This window comes from Otolemur garnettii, unplaced genomic scaffold (assembly GCF_000181295.1).
Source record: "Otolemur garnettii isolate 467f Iridium unplaced genomic scaffold, OtoGar3 scaffold00004, whole genome shotgun sequence".
In the NCBI taxonomy this organism is placed as follows: Eukaryota; Metazoa; Chordata; class Mammalia; order Primates; family Galagidae; genus Otolemur; species Otolemur garnettii.
The window spans coordinates 2654555-2671887 of NW_003852399.1; the positions used below are offsets into that span (position 1 = coordinate 2654555).

The 17333-nt window shown below is 41.2% G+C and overlaps 1 long non-coding RNA gene across 1 annotated transcript; it reads right to left on the minus strand.

Annotated features, from left to right (window-relative positions):
* Positions 1-329: 329 nt before the first annotated feature.
* LOC111727346 lies at positions 330-2674 on the minus strand. The gene is made up of 3 exons (XR_002774923.1): positions 2597-2674; positions 2291-2385; positions 330-409 (listed from the first exon to the last, which is right to left on the minus strand). It is a non-coding gene; the product is annotated as an uncharacterized LOC111727346 (long non-coding RNA).
* Between the last annotated feature and the right edge of the window lie 14659 nt (positions 2675-17333).

Consider the following 17333-nt stretch of genomic DNA (forward strand, 5'->3'; position numbering starts at 1 on the left):
AAAAACTATATCTTAATTTCTGTTCCTAGAGAAATGTTTCTAGTAGGAAGACTGCCACGCACACATAGTCACTGAGGCATCAGCATTGGTCAATGGGGACTTGACACCAGCTTCTGTCCATACCAGCCATGGCATCTCTTACCCTAACTGTGTAAGTCTCCTCATCTATAATCCAGTGTTGCTCCTGAAGGCACAAATGTCATTTAAAGCCCTTAGTCTAATGTCTGGCATTTGGTGCACATACACACACATACACACAAATGGGTTGGCTGAATAGACCAACAAATATTATAGTTCTTAATACTCTATAAACTGACATTTACCTTTGTTAGTAACTCTGATACCCGTACTTGATCTTCTAATCGTAGATGCTTTAAATGGAATCAGGCAAAAATATTTATCTCCACTTCTGTAAATAAAGAGGCAAATTCAGAGGCTGAACAAAATAGCTTCTGAAGGTCGAATACAAAGTAAACCTGAGAATAGATTCTACACCTTCAGTCTAGATTTTAAGTGCTTTATAATGTATCACCCATTCATTGTTTCTTCTTTTCTTCCACAAAATATTTATTGAGTTTCTGTGATGAGTTAGTCCTTATGGCAAACATAGTACTCTAGGTCCTGAGAATGGAGGGGCTGAGTTTGAACCCACCACCTCCGATATGTGGGACCGGCACCCTACTCTTTGAGCCACAGGTGCTGCCACAACCTATCTCTTTTAGGAAGAGAAATGTGGCCTATTCGAGGCTGTCAGTGGGAATGAGTAGAGAGCCCAGCACAAAGTAAGTGTGCATTAAATGGCTAGCAAATGGAATCACTGATAGATAATTCTAATACTACCTATTTCATGACAACTGTCTCAAGAGTCATGAATGCTGAGCAGAAAAGGAGACCTCTGCTCTGTAGAACCAGAGGTGTGCAGTAATACATGGGCTTTGAAGTAAAAAAGACCAGTTTTAAATCCCAGCTCTGTGTGAATTTGGGCAGCACGCACTTCAGTGAACCTTATCTGGAATAAACTTCAGTGAACTTTGTGTAAAATAAACTTTATCTGAAGTTTATTTTGAACTTCAGTGCCTTAATCTGGCAAATGCAGCTTATAATACTTGCCTCGGGAACTTATTTAGAGGATTAAATTCGACGGCCAGTTGAAAGCACCTGGCTTAGGAAACTGGCACATCGGCGGGGCATAATCAGTAGTTGCAATTGTCACTTGTGCAAGTCTACAAGCTTCAGCATCGATCTGAGATTTACAAGTATGGTAGGTATGCAGCCAGGCCAGCACCCTGACCAGAATTAGGGCTGGAATATCCCACAAGTCCAGCCACACTCCGAACACAGGGTTTCTTCTCAGACTGAGCAAGACCGTTTGCTGGCCTTCCCTTCCGCACCAAACACTGGAGGTAGGAGCAAGTCCCGGGCTAGCAGAACCACTTCCTTTCTCTCTGAGGCTGAGTCATGGTCACTCACAACTTGTGCCTGCGTCATTAAAGTGCAGAGGTCTGCAGGCGCCACCAAAGTGAGCTCTGGCTTTTTATCCTCCTGGCTACAAAGGCCAGAATCGCACATAGACCAGGAATGTAAACATAGTCCACAAACGTCTATTTGCTTTCAAATTGGCCAAAGTTTCCTACCCCACACTCCCACCCTCCACCCAAACCTCAAAGGCTAGAAATGCCAAGGAGCCAAATCTTCAGCGGTTACTGATTTGAAGAGAAGCTTTGAGCTTGAAACCCAGGATTTTTAAAGATTATTTGTAACAACTTTAGTAAGAACTGGGATAAAAATTCATTTTCTGCATAATTCCATAAAAAGCATAAACATGTTAATATCTGAACCCAGAAATATAACTAAATATAAAATATGTAACTAAATATAAGACTAAAACCTAGAAATGCAATCAACAAATTGAAAGTAATAGTAACAATCAATAAAAGGAAAATGATTAGGTAAAACTGTAACACGTTCATATATTGGAATGTATAGAGTTCCTAAAAATGTTAGCATTAGGGCAGGAAAAAAAATATTAAAAAAATTAAAAAATTCTGCATATGGCATGATTCCAATTTTTAGACACTATATATGATATACTAAAAAGATTACTTCTACATGGGATTACAATGCTTATTTTTTTAGTTATAGTTTATATATATATTTATGCAAAAATGCTTAAAATGAATATTATTAAAAAACTTTTTAAAATGTATAAGTAATTTTCAATCACCATCCTCTTAAGAAGGAGATCTGAGACAGATAAATTCAATAAGAACCTATTTAATTAAGTACTTACATGATGAAGTTCTCATCGTGTCCACAGACACAAACTGCTTAAAGGCTGTCCCAAAGGTAGCAGTGTTGCCCTCCTTACCAAATTTCTGCACAACACTGTATGAAATTTAAAAGAAAAAAAATGTTAAATCCTGGATTTTAAATTTGTGAATTAGGAAAGTGAAGTGTTAATACTCACCATGCTGCTAAATGGTTACTAAACTTGACTTGTTATTATTATACTAATAATTATATACAATTATTATATTATTATTCCCTGTTTTTTAGATTTTTCATTTGGAAAATGAGGGAGAAATCATTCCTTTACCTGTTCACGTGTTCACATATTCAAGAAACATTTCTCAAGGGTCTACCATGGGTCAGGTACCATTATAGGCCCTGGGAGCCCAGCAGTGGACAAGGAGATACATCTTTGGTCTTCGGGGAATTTATACTCTGGGGGAAGATAAACCACAGACTATTAACCCAGTAACCAATAAATACGTAAAATAGTATCAGGTGTTAAGAAGATGAGGGTGCAAAAGCAGAAAGGGAGCAGCCTGCGAGGTGTGCAAGGAGGTGATTTGTAAGCAGATAACGACGAACAAGCCACCTGGTATCCAGACGGAGGGGGGGCCCAGGCAGAGGGACCAAAAGCCAGGAAGCGGGGGTTACTGAAGCAAGGCACGCCGGAAATTAAAATCAATCACTTTCCCACTGCCATCTAACCTAGTAAAGTCCACGGGAGAGCCTGTCAGCAAGCTCAAAATGCTCCCGGCGCACTTGAGATCTAAAGTCCAAGGCCTTCGCGCCGAGAGCACGTTGCAGGAACTTCATCAGCCCCACAGCCAAGCTTTGAAGGCCCGCTGTGCAACTATTAGCTGATCTCACTTGACAAACAGTGACGCAGTCCCCGGGCATGTTTGCGCCCACGCAGGTGATGATTTTCTCTCCACTGACTCCAGTCAAGGACTTTCCGCGTCCAGATTTCAGGCTCCAGGTGATGTTGAGCACAGAGGGTCAGGTGGGGAGCGACTGGGTCACGCGCAGGGCGGGTGGCAGGATTTGTGCCTGGCTCACATTTCAAAGGTCCACTTTCTCCACACGATTAGTTTGTGTGCTGCGGACAGAGTAGGATGATTCATCAATTTCCACCCCCCCACAAAAGGAAGCTATTGTTTAGATATTTTTAATATGTTTTGTTAACCCCTACAGAGGGAACTATAGCTCAGGAGGATAAACTGGGATGAAGTTAAGGACGAAAAAGAAGCAATTACTGTCATCCATAATTATAAACCTGATCATTTATGGCGCACTAATACTTGCATCTCCAAGCAGACGTTATTAATTAGTGAAATAACAAGGCAGTTGGTATTCATCCCAGCTCAGAAGAATTTAAACTACTTCAGCTGGGCAAACAGGGAACTCAGCTTTATTACTTTTTTTCCTGATAGATGGGGAAACTGAGGCATGGGACTTGAATAGGTCATGAAAAAAAGTAAAGTAAAAGAAGCTTATAGAAACAAACAACAAAACTTCGTAGAAATAAGACGGTCACCCAGAGTAAGAGTACACTGGGATAACTTGCAGAGATGGATATGAGATTATGTTAACCGCTCAGTATCACCGTCAGCTTTGTCATGTGATCTGGCCTCTCTGAGCCAGTTTCCCTTCCCATAAAATGGGGCTGTCAATCCCTGCCTGACACGCACAAGCATGCTGCAGAATACATGAGGAACCTATGTGCTTGGCAAGCAGACACTCTTTGTCATGGGAACCGAAGCTGCCTGGACCCCAGGGAAAGCACCCTTGCAGGAGGAGTCTGGGCATTAACCCAGAGTCTGTGGAGCTAGATGACCCTGAAAACTTTTACCAAAGGATGCTGGGACCACACAGCCATAAGGAAATCAAAATCACCTTAAACTGTACAAAGTCTAGTTGGGTTTTCAGTCTGAGGCATGAGAAAGAATCATAGCGGGTCCATTTTCCACACAAAAAAGATACAGCTAGAAGGCGGGGCAGCAAAGTGAGTGGTGCATCCAAGCAGCCAGTGACTTGGTTCTGGAATGAAGTGATTTGTGAAAGCATTTGTAGGTACACTTTGATAAAGTGCTAGCTAGCTCTGTGACCTGGAGAAGTGCTCATGGCAAAAATGTTCAGCTGTATACAATTAGAACTTGTGGCATACTACATGAACTTCTTCTGTAAAAAAATGACATTCACAAATATAAATAGCAAAGGTATCTCAGGAGTTTTTCCCCAGGAGAGTTTCTTTTTATTTTGTTTTTAAACAGAGGTCGACCAGTCTGAAGCAAAACAGAAAAGAATCATCGCACTATAACAGAAATCTGAGACAAACCTCATAAAAGCTCTTTGCTTTTCAAACTTAAAGAGACAGAAAATGGGAGAGGTTTAGCTGCTCCCACATTGAAAAGTGTATGGGGTGTCCAACCTTTTATTTTTTCTGCTGTGCATGGGAAAAAGAATTGTCTCAGACCACGCATTAAAAACACAAATACTGATGAAAACTGATAAGAAAAAAAAAGGTTCATGTATAATTTTCACAGTATCTAATGCCACAGATAAGCAAAACAGGCCTCAAATCTGGTCTGCCGCCTGTGGGCCTTAGCTTGGACACCTCTGGTAGACAGTGTTTCATCAGAATCCAGAGTAGGTCTTCCTTGCTAAGCACAATGTCATCTTACCCCACACAACATGGTTCACTGTAGATGTACCTTTCAGATTCTCAGGGAACCCCTCAAAGGGTAGGATGATTGTCATTTCTGAGTCTTAAGTCCAGGTTACACAAGATTCTCGTTCCAGAGAAAACAATGTGATTGAGCAACAGTAGCAGGGTGTTTGGAGTCAGGGATCTGGCTGTGATCTCAGGTAAATCACTGAACTTTGTTGAGCATCAGTTTCCCCATTGGTTAAATGCAGGTAACAGAGGCAACCTCACTAGTTTGTTTGGGCATCACATTTTAAAAGGCAATTATAGAAAAAAGACATTGATAAAGAATAAAACCAAAAAAAAGATCCTGTTCCTTCTCATTTTCTCTTTCTTCTTTTTCTCAATGCTGTTGTTATTCTTAACATCTTATCATCATTAGATGGCAAGAAAGTAGCCTCTCATTTCCCCTAGGTCTTCATCATGTATCTTCAGTGTGATTCTTTGAACAGGACTCTGGATGGATGAACACATCTCATCCTACATTGCCATCATCTCTTTAAGCAGCACCCATCTCTGAACAACCTGAATGCAGGAAGAAAGCAGGATGACAAGAGGCTCTCCATCTATTACTACTGATCAATTAGTAGAAATTATATAAAGATTCTATGCTTTCCCCATCTGCTGCTTGCCATGAACTCTACTATGCTATTCTATTGCCTTGAATTACTTGTGATAAGGAGGGAGTGTTTGTTAAATATTATCTAGCCAGTAATATCCTTATTTGTATAGGACACCTGTTATCCCCAGGTTTCACTTTACCCTATAAAATATCTTATTATCTAAAAGACACATCCCAGTGCCATCAGTGATGAAATCTCCCCCACATCCTTAGTTCCAAAAGAGGCCTCTTTGGTTGGTTGTCTCTGGCCGTTATTACCCCTTAGAACATATGTTGTCACCGGTCTAAATAACACTTTATTTATCTGTTGAGATCAAGGAGCCAATGAGGTCTGAAACATTGATCTGGGTATAGGAGCCCCCCAGGCTTTGACTGTGATTGGGGTAGTTACTATGATGATGATATTATTGATAACCTGCCACATGGCTTATAATTCCTATGGCATATAGTCCTAACCGAAATACTGGTTAGAATATGTTGGATATAGGTAACACAGGAACCAACTGGGAATTACATACATAAAAGGCAGTATTTGTATCACATGTAAAACACTTCCAGTGGTGTGATTCTTCCAGGAAGGGCTCTACACCTTGACCTTCCACCCTCTTCAGTCTCCCTGCTTTGCCTCAGATTTTTCTCTTAATAAACGTAGGTGGCTGTCGTATACAACTCCAGGCATCACATCCTCACATAATAAAGTGTAAAATTGGAAAGAGGAATGAATGTTCCTTTGTGAGTACTTAGTAGGAAGAACACAGACTTTGGACTTATTTGTTCATCAATTACTACTGCTAAATAAATCAAACACCAGCTAGGCTCTATCACATTACCTGGAGGGAGGTCGTAAGAATTTAATGAGGCCAAGTCTTAGGAGTAGTGCCTGATGTAGTAAGTGAGCTGTACATATATAAGTACAAATGCTCACTTTCTCTGGAATAAATGAATGTGCGAATGAATTCTCAAACTCATTTTTCCTATGGTATGTTACATTGTGTCTCTTCTCCTGGTTCTGTATACTGGCTGTTTTCCAGAATCTGCCACTTGGTGTATGGACTGACTGTGAGGCCCAGCCTCTTCTGCTCTGGTGTGGATCCTGCCAGCTTCCGGTTTTGCTCCTGTCTACCAGCCCTGAATTATGCTTCTCACTCAATGTTGACCCAATAAATATTTATCAAGTACCTACGAGTGTGCCTGGCACTGGGATGGGCCCTGTGGATGCAATGGTAAGCATCTGTTCTTCCGCATGTATATACACAGCCAGGTAAATGTAACCCTAGAAGAAAAAAAAAAAAAACAATAACAATTAAGTGTGAAAAGAGATAAGCTTGGGAAGTACAGGGTGCTGTGTAAGAAAGCGCTCAAAGCAAACAGTGTATCTACATGTACAGCACACTGTTCATCTCGTCCCATTTGCCCAAGATGGTCTCTCCTTCTCCTTCTGCCTGGTTAAATTCTACCCATCTTAGATGTTATTGGGCGTAGGAATAGAAAACAAAACAAAATAGAACTCAAAATGGCATAACTAGCATGAGACAGGTTTTTCTTTTTCTTTCTTTCTTTTTATTTTTTCGTTCATATGACTGAATAGTCCACAGATAACTGATTTTAGCAGAAGACTTTCATCTGGTGACTCAAGAAAGGTGAAAGAATGGCCTTCTCTCCGTTTCTCAGCTCTAATCACTCAGCTTCAACTCCGTTATTGGCGAGCTCCTTCCCTCCTGGCTGCAGGGCACACCTGCTTCCTGGTGCCTGGAGAGAAGGAAGAGAGTGCCCAGTAAAACTCTTCTCAGCCTTTGTTGAATTGGACCCTTTAAGTCCTGCAGTCAGTCTCTGGCTAGACAGAAGAATGTATGATGAGTGGTCAGTATTGAGCCACGTGCCTACCTCTAGACCAAGTGGTTCTCAACCTTCCTAATGACACAACGTATTTTCATTGTTAAAAAGGGTCGTGATCCCATAGGTTGAGAACCACTGTTCTAGACCCAGGGAAGAGCTCAAGTTTCCTAAAACGTCTTATTGTTGAGAGAGGAGTCAAGTGTAGACATTAAATGTACCTCTTCATATTTACAGTTGTGCAAATTCAAATCCAATCCAAACTCCTGCCAGCAGCAAAGGAAGGTCACTATTTTTCTACCTTCTCACCAACACATAATATATTTTTAAAACTTATTAACACTAAAAGATATGAAATGGAATTTTGCTGTTTATGGATTATTCTTGTCTCTTTCTTCATAGACTGATAGTATAATTTTCCTATTCTATAATTAGGCTAACAATTCACACATTAAGGCCTATGCATCCCATATATTGGAAAACAGAGTTTTCTGAATATGGAAGCAATGTGGCTCTAGTCTATGATCAATGTTCTGTCAGTCTCTGCTGGTATCCAGGCCTTACAAAGTATCTAAGACGAGCTGCCTGACTTGGGATGATGATAGCATGTCCTGGCTTATCTTTACACATTTATATAGTGGCAGCTGTCTAACACCCTCCTGCTAGTATGCTAGAATCCCAAGACAGTAACCTCCCACCCTCTGCTGGGGACAGTGTCACCCCTATGTAATTTGCCATGTGACTGGCACATAATCACAATATCTTCTTGTCTAATATTGGAGGAAACAGAGCAATGAGCGTTAGCAGGTCTCAGGCTAACTGATAACATCAGTTATCTGTGGACTATTTTCAGGCGAGAAAACTAAAGTCGAGGAGTAAAACAGGTTAATACCTTATTAAGACCAAAGACTTGGAGGAGGCAGCTTTTCTGAGGAGATCTAAAAACCCACTTCCCATTGCTCATGCAGGGTGCTTAGGTTGCAATCTAGGTGTTACCTGCTCATCAAATGTTTCCACACTGTGGGCCTCACCCAGGTTAAATGCTTCATCTGTGCTTTAAAGTTGTCTCTTCTTAAAAGAGAGGGGAAAATCAGGGTAGTGTCTCACAAAGTAAGTCTTGTTTGGAAACGGAAATGAGGCTAGGTGACCAGGGGGCGGGGGGAGTCAGGGCACAGAACAGGCCTGTGACTTTCTCCTTTTGGTTTCTCCCACAGTGACCTGGCAGCCACTCCATGTAAGCTCTATCTCAAGGCATGAGAAGGCTGGGTGTGGTGGCTCATGCCTGTAATCCTAGGACTCAGGGAGGCTGGGGTGGGTGGATTGTTTGAGTTCAGTAGTTCAAAAAAGCCTGAGCAAAGGGAGACTTGTCTCTATTAAAAAGAGAAAAATCAGCCAGGGGGTGTGGTGGGTGCCTGTAGTTCTAGCTACTTGGGAGGCTGAGGCAGGAGGATTGCTTGAGCCTAGGAGTTTGTGGTTGCTGTGAGCTATGATAACATTGCACTATAGCCAGGGGCAATAGAGTGAGACTTCCCTCAAAAAGTAAATAAATAAATAAAGTAAAGGCATGAGAAATGGCTGGGAAGAAGACAATGGAAGCAGTGACATGTAGCCTTGACAATGGATTGGAAGGAGACGCTGCAAGTGTCCTTTAATAACTATAAAGTGCTGGAGTGGAAACAGACTTTTTTTGTGATATTCTAAAAACACAAAATTTTTGCCATCAATTATTTAGCAATCGTTTATTGAATGCTTTCTCTGAATGAGGTTCTGTGCCAGCAATGGAAATGCTAGTGGAAATTTAATACAAGGGCATATTATATGACCAGTGTGCAAAGTGCCTTATTTTTATTACGATACTTAATTTTCACAATATTGCAAGGACAGTACTATCTCATATCTTTCAGAAGTATATTATTTTGCTTCCCAGTGGCTGAAAAGCCAGGAAAAGATGAATTTTGCTCAGTGTGGAAAGCGCTATGATTTAATTGGAGACAACTGGGCTTTGCAGCTAGCTAAACCTAGGTTTATTTCCCTGTTCTGTCTATTAGTTCTATTTCTCTGACTAACTTAATCCAATTCTTCTAGGCTTAATTTGTTGGCACATAAAATAAGAGTAATAATAACCACATTGTAGGATACTCGAAGGAATAAAATGAGATATATTTACAGAAGCGTACTAGACGTTAACGTTGGTTGAGCACTTCCTGTGTGCCAGGCATGCACTAAACACTTCATAAACATCTTATTTAATCCTTGCACTTCTAAAAGTACAAAGAATTTCAATATCTCTTAAAGAAACTAAGGTTCATAAGAATTCATTTCTGCCCACAGCTATACAACTAATAAATGCCACCACTGGTATCCAAAGCCCATCTGCTTACTCTGCTGTCCTTTGTACTGTCCTTCAAAGGACTGAGAAAGCCTGAAAATTAGTGGAAATAGTCATCATTTCTTGAGGTTTTGTACAAGTGGTTTTTTCACTGTAAAAGCTTTAGATGACGTGGTTTCTAATGTCCCTTTCAACTCTACATCTAATTTCTCCAGAACAGATGTCTGAACCTAGGTTAGAACTAACTATGTGTTGAGAAAATTTGCTGTGACAAATGCAATAAGCCACAGTTTGCTGCACAGACTAGGAGGGACACCGACTCGTGCTAAGTCTTAATAAAGAGGATCCCTTGGTCCAGTCTCCAGCCTTGTTTCTTAGACATTTTTCTGTGGATTTGTTCGAATCATCTTCCCATTTCCCTTCCTGACCCACCACTAATCTCTGGTCACACAGGTAAGCACAGCTTCCCGGAAACCTCCACCTCGCTCGACACTTACATTGTTCTCAGCCTCTCCCAAAACCCTTTTCCTGAGGCACTTGGTGTCACTAACTGACCACTGTGGTTTTTAATCCATCCAGGCATCTCACACACCATTCACCTCTATGCCTACGTCATGAGGGCTGGAAGGACTGATAATCAATAATACGGAGTTCTCCCACCCCGGAAACCTAGCACCACTCAAGTGGTATGTCCCAGGAACAACTGCTCACCACAGAATAACCTCGTCAATAGCTACAGCCTTCCCTAATTGTGTGTGCGCCTAAAAGCCAGGCTAGTATTGCAGGTGCCCCACCTGATTTTTCAGTCAGATTTTATTAGGATTCAAGAGAAACAAAGTTCTCCTGAACAGAGGGAACATTTGTTAAGATCTGGAAGGGACACTGGAAATGCTTTGTCCAATCTTTTCACTTTGCAGTGATGGAAATGGAGGGTCAGAGAAAGAGGAACAGACATGTCTAAGTGAACCAGCTTGATGAAAGTATTTCAAAATGTATATGAAAACACTACACTGTACCCATGTTTGCATTCATGTATATAGCCATCATTTAATAATAAAAAAAAAAGAGTGCCACCTTAATTTTCTGCTTGTTTTGGTTGCTTTTTTTCTCTTCACTACACATTCATGACACACACACACACATTCACACGTACACGCTAGCTGAAATGATACCATCTAAACATTACTTTGGGTAAAAAAACCTCAGGTATTAAAAATGTGATTATTTCACATTGTGTCAAACTGTGCATCAGAAACTTTTTTTTAAAAATTAGGTAGACTTTCTTATGAGACTACAGCACAGTAGAAAGAAAGGAGCATTTCAAGTCTACCTGACTTTGGGTGGAACTGACAGTTTCCTACCCATTCACTATGTGACCTTGGGTGACTTATTTAATATTTTGGGTCTCACTTTCCTCTTCTGCAGAGGAAATACAATTCATTTCTTCCTCAGAGGACTGCCAAGAGGATTAGACAAGGCTTTGCAGGTGAAAATGTCTCTCCTCCAGCTGGCACATGACAGGCTAGTCAATAAACACGCGTGGCTTTTTCCCTGAACAGGGTGAGGTTCAGGACTCTGAAGAAATGGGGTTTTGGTAAGTGCTGCGGTGAGGTGAACTGAAGTAAACAGGCAAGAGACCAACGAGCCCTCAACAACAGACCCATATTTGGGCTAACCACACCCAATTCACAGCGGCATACAAGTAAGACACACAAAAGGAATAAAAACATAACTTGTTGACCTACAGGTAATGGAGAAAGTTCTAGAAATCCAAAGTTGCAGGCTCTCCAGGCTTCAGAAGATGGAAAGCTGACCTGTGGGGCGGTGGACACATCCTGACACACCTGCCTGACCCCTATAGCCCTGCAGCCCTGGCTCCTGAAGATATGGAAACCACAGAGCCCCTTCCTGAGGCTGAAGGCAAAGCAGGACCCCTGTTTTTTCTTGAGGAACCTGGGAATCTGAGCCACTGTCCCAGGAGAGGTCACTAGTAGCCTTACCCAGAGTGTTCTGAGTTGGGATGAGCCATGGTATTGAGTTCCAGTAAAACCCACAGAATGTTCTGAACTTGTGACTAAGTCTGAGCTAAATAAACAACCCCCAACATTCACTTCAAGAAGGATGGCCCTGTGTGGTGTGGCCTAGTAATCTCTTTTCTCAAAAAAAAAAAAAAAAAAAGATAGAATCAAGGTTCTACTTAGCAATTTTCCACATTCCTTTAACAATGGCAGGCCCAGCCCCTAGTTCATGCCTATCATTGTGGCAGGAGCTCTGACTAATGGGAATGCTATTAGCTGTGCTCTCTGAGGCCGAGGGGCTCCTCAGGACAACCACTGGGGCAGGAGTAGAGCTAAGCAGACAGTATGCTTCTCCCTCTAGTTGAACAGCTTCCCTTTTATTGATTTTATTTTATTAGTTTTCCTCATGTTTTATTAAAAAATAAAAATGATAAAGGGTCTTGCTTTTTTGCAAGTCTAGAAAGAATCCATAACAATGACATTAAGTTAAAGGAAGGATAGACATATCATTTAATGCCAAAGGGAAAAAAGTAGTTGATATTTATAATGTTCCAGGCAGTTTTCAATTAATCCTCACACAGTCCTAGAAGTGCATACTATTACTAGCCACATTTTAGAGAAAAGGGAACTGCAAAGTATTTGAATAAATTTGCTCAAATCAGGTAGCCTTTATGTGGTTCAGGGGATGTTTAAGCCCAGGAATGTGTGCTGTTATCTGCCACACTACGCTGATTCCTCTCCCAGGTCTCGCTTTGTGTTTGAATTATCAAGCCCAACCACTGAGACTTTGCCCCCTTTGGTATATCTATCCTTGGGCTTTGTTGTATTCAATCTCTGTGCAAGTATTTCCCCATCAGAAGGCTGAGCTTCCCTGGCTACCCCACCCAAAACAGCTCCTCCTCTGGTCTGTCTGGTCTCCTTGACTCTGCTTCATTTCCCACCTTAGAACTGATCCAACCCTGATAATTATCAGATAGGCATTTGTTTATGGTCTTTGGACTGTGGACCCCCGACATGGCAGTCTCCTTGAGCTCAAGGGTTTCCTAAGCTCTCAGGTCATAGTCCATCTGTGACAGCTGGGTGAAAACAGCAAGACCCTGCGGAAATAAGTATGTAAGAGTGGGGAAGAGTTGAAGAGGGAGGCAAAAGATCTGGATTGAGAAAAACAACATGGTAGAGGGTGATGATCCTAGAATGTGGAGTCAAGACAGCCTAAATTACAATCACTTGTGACAGTGAGCAAGTTTTGGTTTCCTCATTTGTAAGAGGGACAATTACCCCAGACTCACAGTGTTATTGTGAAGATTAAATAAGATAGTATGCATGAATCAATGGTTCTTTGCTATTTACAAAATTCTTTTTTTTTTTAAGAGCTAGTCCTGGAAACCCAGCTAAGGACTCACTCAATATACATATATATGGTGCTAGAATGCCAGTCACAGCTAATAATTACAAGCCCTGTTATATTATGAGAAAGGCATATAAAATAGAACAAAGACACTGGTAACTTGATCCAGTTCTGCCACATGGCTAGTTGGGTGCCTTGGACAAGTTGCCTCCCCCACTGAGTCCTCCTGAGTAAAAGACGGAGGTTTGGCAAGTTGCCTTTCATCTCTGAGATCTACAAAATTGAGAACAACCTCCCATAGTTGATCTGATTTCCTTTGGATTTCCAGTAGCAAAGTATTTCACCCTGATTGTTGTCAGGAAGCTGAAATGATCTATTATGTATTTTATTGGCTTCTTAGGTTCCTCTCAAAATAAAAATTCTTAGTTCCACTCATATTAGAAAATAACGGTTAGTGGCTTGGCCAAAGGATATTCATAGTTACAATGGACAATTAATTCACCCTCTTATCTAGGTCTCTGAGGGTCGTTCTGGATTGGTGAACCTCTTGACTGACTGGGTTGAAGGAATTCCATCACTCCTTGTACTTGCCCTCAATGAATGGGAAAGAAATGAGATGTACTGAAGTTGTTTTGAAGACTTCTGTTCCAAGTCCACCTTGCAGAGTTCAGTGGTTTTGTTCTTGTTCCAAAGGAAGGGTCATTGTTTCTTTTGACAGGCTGATTTGTTGGAAGAGGCTGCTGCCAAGGATTTTGCTGCCTTAGAAAGTCCTATTGGTGACCTGATGTGAAAGGTCTGTGTTACTAGCCATCATTTCAAACCAATATTTTACCTTTGTCTTATATTCAGAAACCTATATAGCCATCATGACTTCTAAGAATTCGACAGAGTAATCATAGTTTTGTGAATTAAGTGTCCTATGGGCAGTAAACTAGTGAATACATCTCATTCATAAAAGATGGATTATTGTAAAACTCATTATAATCCTCACCTTTCATTTGACATACAAATAAGTGTATAATCTATAGCACTTTTGGATTTTCAAAACATTTTCACATGTATTATTTGATCGTCATAAATGCTGCATGGAACTGATATTAAAACCACACTTTTTATAAGAAGAAGCTAAATCTCAGAATGCCTTTAAGACTTGACTACGCACAGTCAAGTGGATTTTCTGACTTAAATCTTTGGAAAAGAACCAAAGGAGAAGTCCCTGTGTAGAGAAAAACAAGAAAGAGTGTTGGTTGCAGCATCCACCCAACTTTCCCACTCCCAAGGGCAATATGGAAAATGAAATCCCCAGGAAAGGAGACATAACCAAAGTAACAGTAAGCCACTTACAGAAGTAGCAGGGAACACGATCTGAGTTGCTTGCAAACCCTGTTGAAATGGGGAGGAGTTAAGAAAAGGGAAGGAGAGGCTGGGAAGACACTTGCTCAGGAGTCAGACCCGGGTACAGACGTGCAGCTGAGCCACCTGAGAGCTGGGCGACTTCACGGAGACTATTTTCCTCTGTGTGCCTCAGTTTACTCAGGGATAAGTAAGAACATCTCCCTCACACACTCCCTGTGAGAACCAGATATAGTAATGCAGGAAAAATGTTGGCCAAGTCCCTGGAACAAAACGGTTAGCTGTGTTGACATGTGATCATGAACAAAACACTTCACCACACTGGGTTTCAATCATTCATATTTAAAAATAATGCAGTTGAACTAGATGAATTCTAAAGTTGTTTTCTGCAAGCTTTACCTGTGACTTATGACTGTAATTCATGGAATAGCAGGAGATAGGCCTGCGATGGGCTTACAGAGTGACATGTCACTGATGCATGTCAAGGTGGGTAGCAGGACCTTAAAGTGAACCGAAAGTGGCTATAGATATCACATCTCTTTGATAATATGGATAATAGTAATAAAATCTATCATTTATTGAGCACCTGCTAAAATGCACATTATCACATTAATTTCTTGTGAAAACCTATAAAGCAGGAAAATTAGCTCATTTTATATAGGTAGAGAAATTAAAACTTAAATGGGTCTATTCAAAGCCATCCGGATCACCAATGATAGATCAAGCCTTGTTCTGTCTGACTCTGCCTGTCATGCCCTCTGCGGTAACATTAAATTTGCCATTTACTCACTGGCTGACCTTTGTTTTTTCCTTATTCCATGTTGACTTCTCCTTCTGTGTTCATTTTTTTACCTAATAACAATATGATGTATATTTTTTAAATGTACCCTCTGCTGCATTGTGTGCTACTGAAAGCGTGTGATCTATTATTATCTACTTAAATCTATGTCTTTATGGCATAATTCAGCATTTTAATATTCACTTTGAAAAGTGTTTTGAGTCACTTCCCTGCAAAGGTGCTGTATTAAATTACATTCATTATTCTTGCTAAATGTAGACAAGTCATGGTTCAGGTGCACTAGAAAGTAACTCCCATTATCCTCAGCACATTCCATCACATTCGTTATTCTGTGTGACATTTATCAACACAGCATTTAGACATTTTAAAGAAAGGAAAAAAATCACTTTACATTCCAAAGCCTTTAAGTAACACTAAGCCAAATTCTGCAGGTGAAAAAGTCACTTCCTTGCTACAAGTTCCACACATTGCCTTAATTCTTTTGGAGCATAATAAGAGCATGTAAAAGTACATGCTACAGATCCGGGTGTGCGAACTGTTAAACCTGTCTGCTGAGATTTATGTTGCATCATGCTTATACCCCATGCTCATGTTATTCATAACGCTAAATGGCTCCTTGTGTACCAAGGGCACAGATGCTATGTTGACATTCTCCTAGGTCCCCTTTGCCACCGCCACATGTTATTTTTACATTCCTGTGCAAAAACCTCTCTGTCTTCTACAGTACATACTGTCTTTCAACAGCCCTGACTGGCTGGTATTCAGCAGCCTCGCTTCCATTATTTATGGAGAAATCGCAGACTTACTGTGTACGCCTTCTTTAACCACTGTGGGTGCTGAGGGGAGAGTCAGCAGTGTGTTAGGCTGTGGTCCCCAGCCCTGAGGATTCAGGTGCAAGTGACTTATCGAGGCAGGGTTCCCGGGAGAACCTGGCAAAGGAATGGGAGAAGCAGGGTGAGGAAGATCACAGAGGAAATCCTCTGGAGGGCGGTGGCGTCTTCACAGAGCAGCGTACCTCTGGAGGGTAGGTTGCCCTGGAGGCCAGAGCTGGAGGTCCCCACCCTGGCACCCGTCAGGCATCAACTGGGCTACAGGGTGTGAGAAATGGGATTATAAGCTCCCAGGCACTGTCTGTGAATGAGAGAAAAGCCACCCCAGTCATCTGAGAGCTATTTTTCATAAAGACAATGCAGAAAACGCAATGGCGTCGAATGGCGTCGGGAGGGTCTCATGGAAAGAACAGAAGTCGTCCCAGGTGAGGCGGGTGCGGTACCGACAGTGGCCACCAGAGGCAGCCGTGGGTGAGCCCGCAAAACCATAACGTCCAAATTCCTAGATGGTAGTTTTTTGGGTCAGTTCACTAGGGCTGTCATAACAAACCACCACAACTTGTGGCTTAGACAACAAAAATGCATTGTCTCACAGTTCTGTATCATAAATTCGAAATCAAAATCTGTCAAAAGGACTGAGTTCTTTGGAGGGCTGTGATGAGAGAATCTGATCCTCTTTCCTTGGTTTTCCAGTGGCCATCTTGCCACCTCTCCCTGTGTCTCTTCACATCATCTTCCTTTATGCCTGGGGGCCTTTGTGCTCCAAGTTCTCCTTTTATTAGGAAGCCAATCATACTGGATGAGGGGCCTCCATGACTGCAGTATAAATTCAGACTAACTCATTATATTTCCAATGACCCTATTTCCAAAAGTGTCACTTCCTGAGCTACTAAGAATTAGGGCATCAACGTATAAATCTTGAAGGACATCGTTCAACCTACAACAATATTGTTCCATTTTGAAAATTTTTTAAACTGTAATTCAGTACCCCACCTTCATGCCCACATTCAACACTTTACCTCCTGGAGCTGCTCTCTGGAATCTTTAACTCTTTGATTTTTATTTCTATAATAACTGTTGTCTATGGGGGTATGAGAAAATGCTTTGTGATTTGTAAATATTTAACTTGTAATTTGTAAACCTTTAACTCTTTGATTTTTATTTCTATAATAACTGGTTTTTGTCTATGAGGGTATGGGAAAATA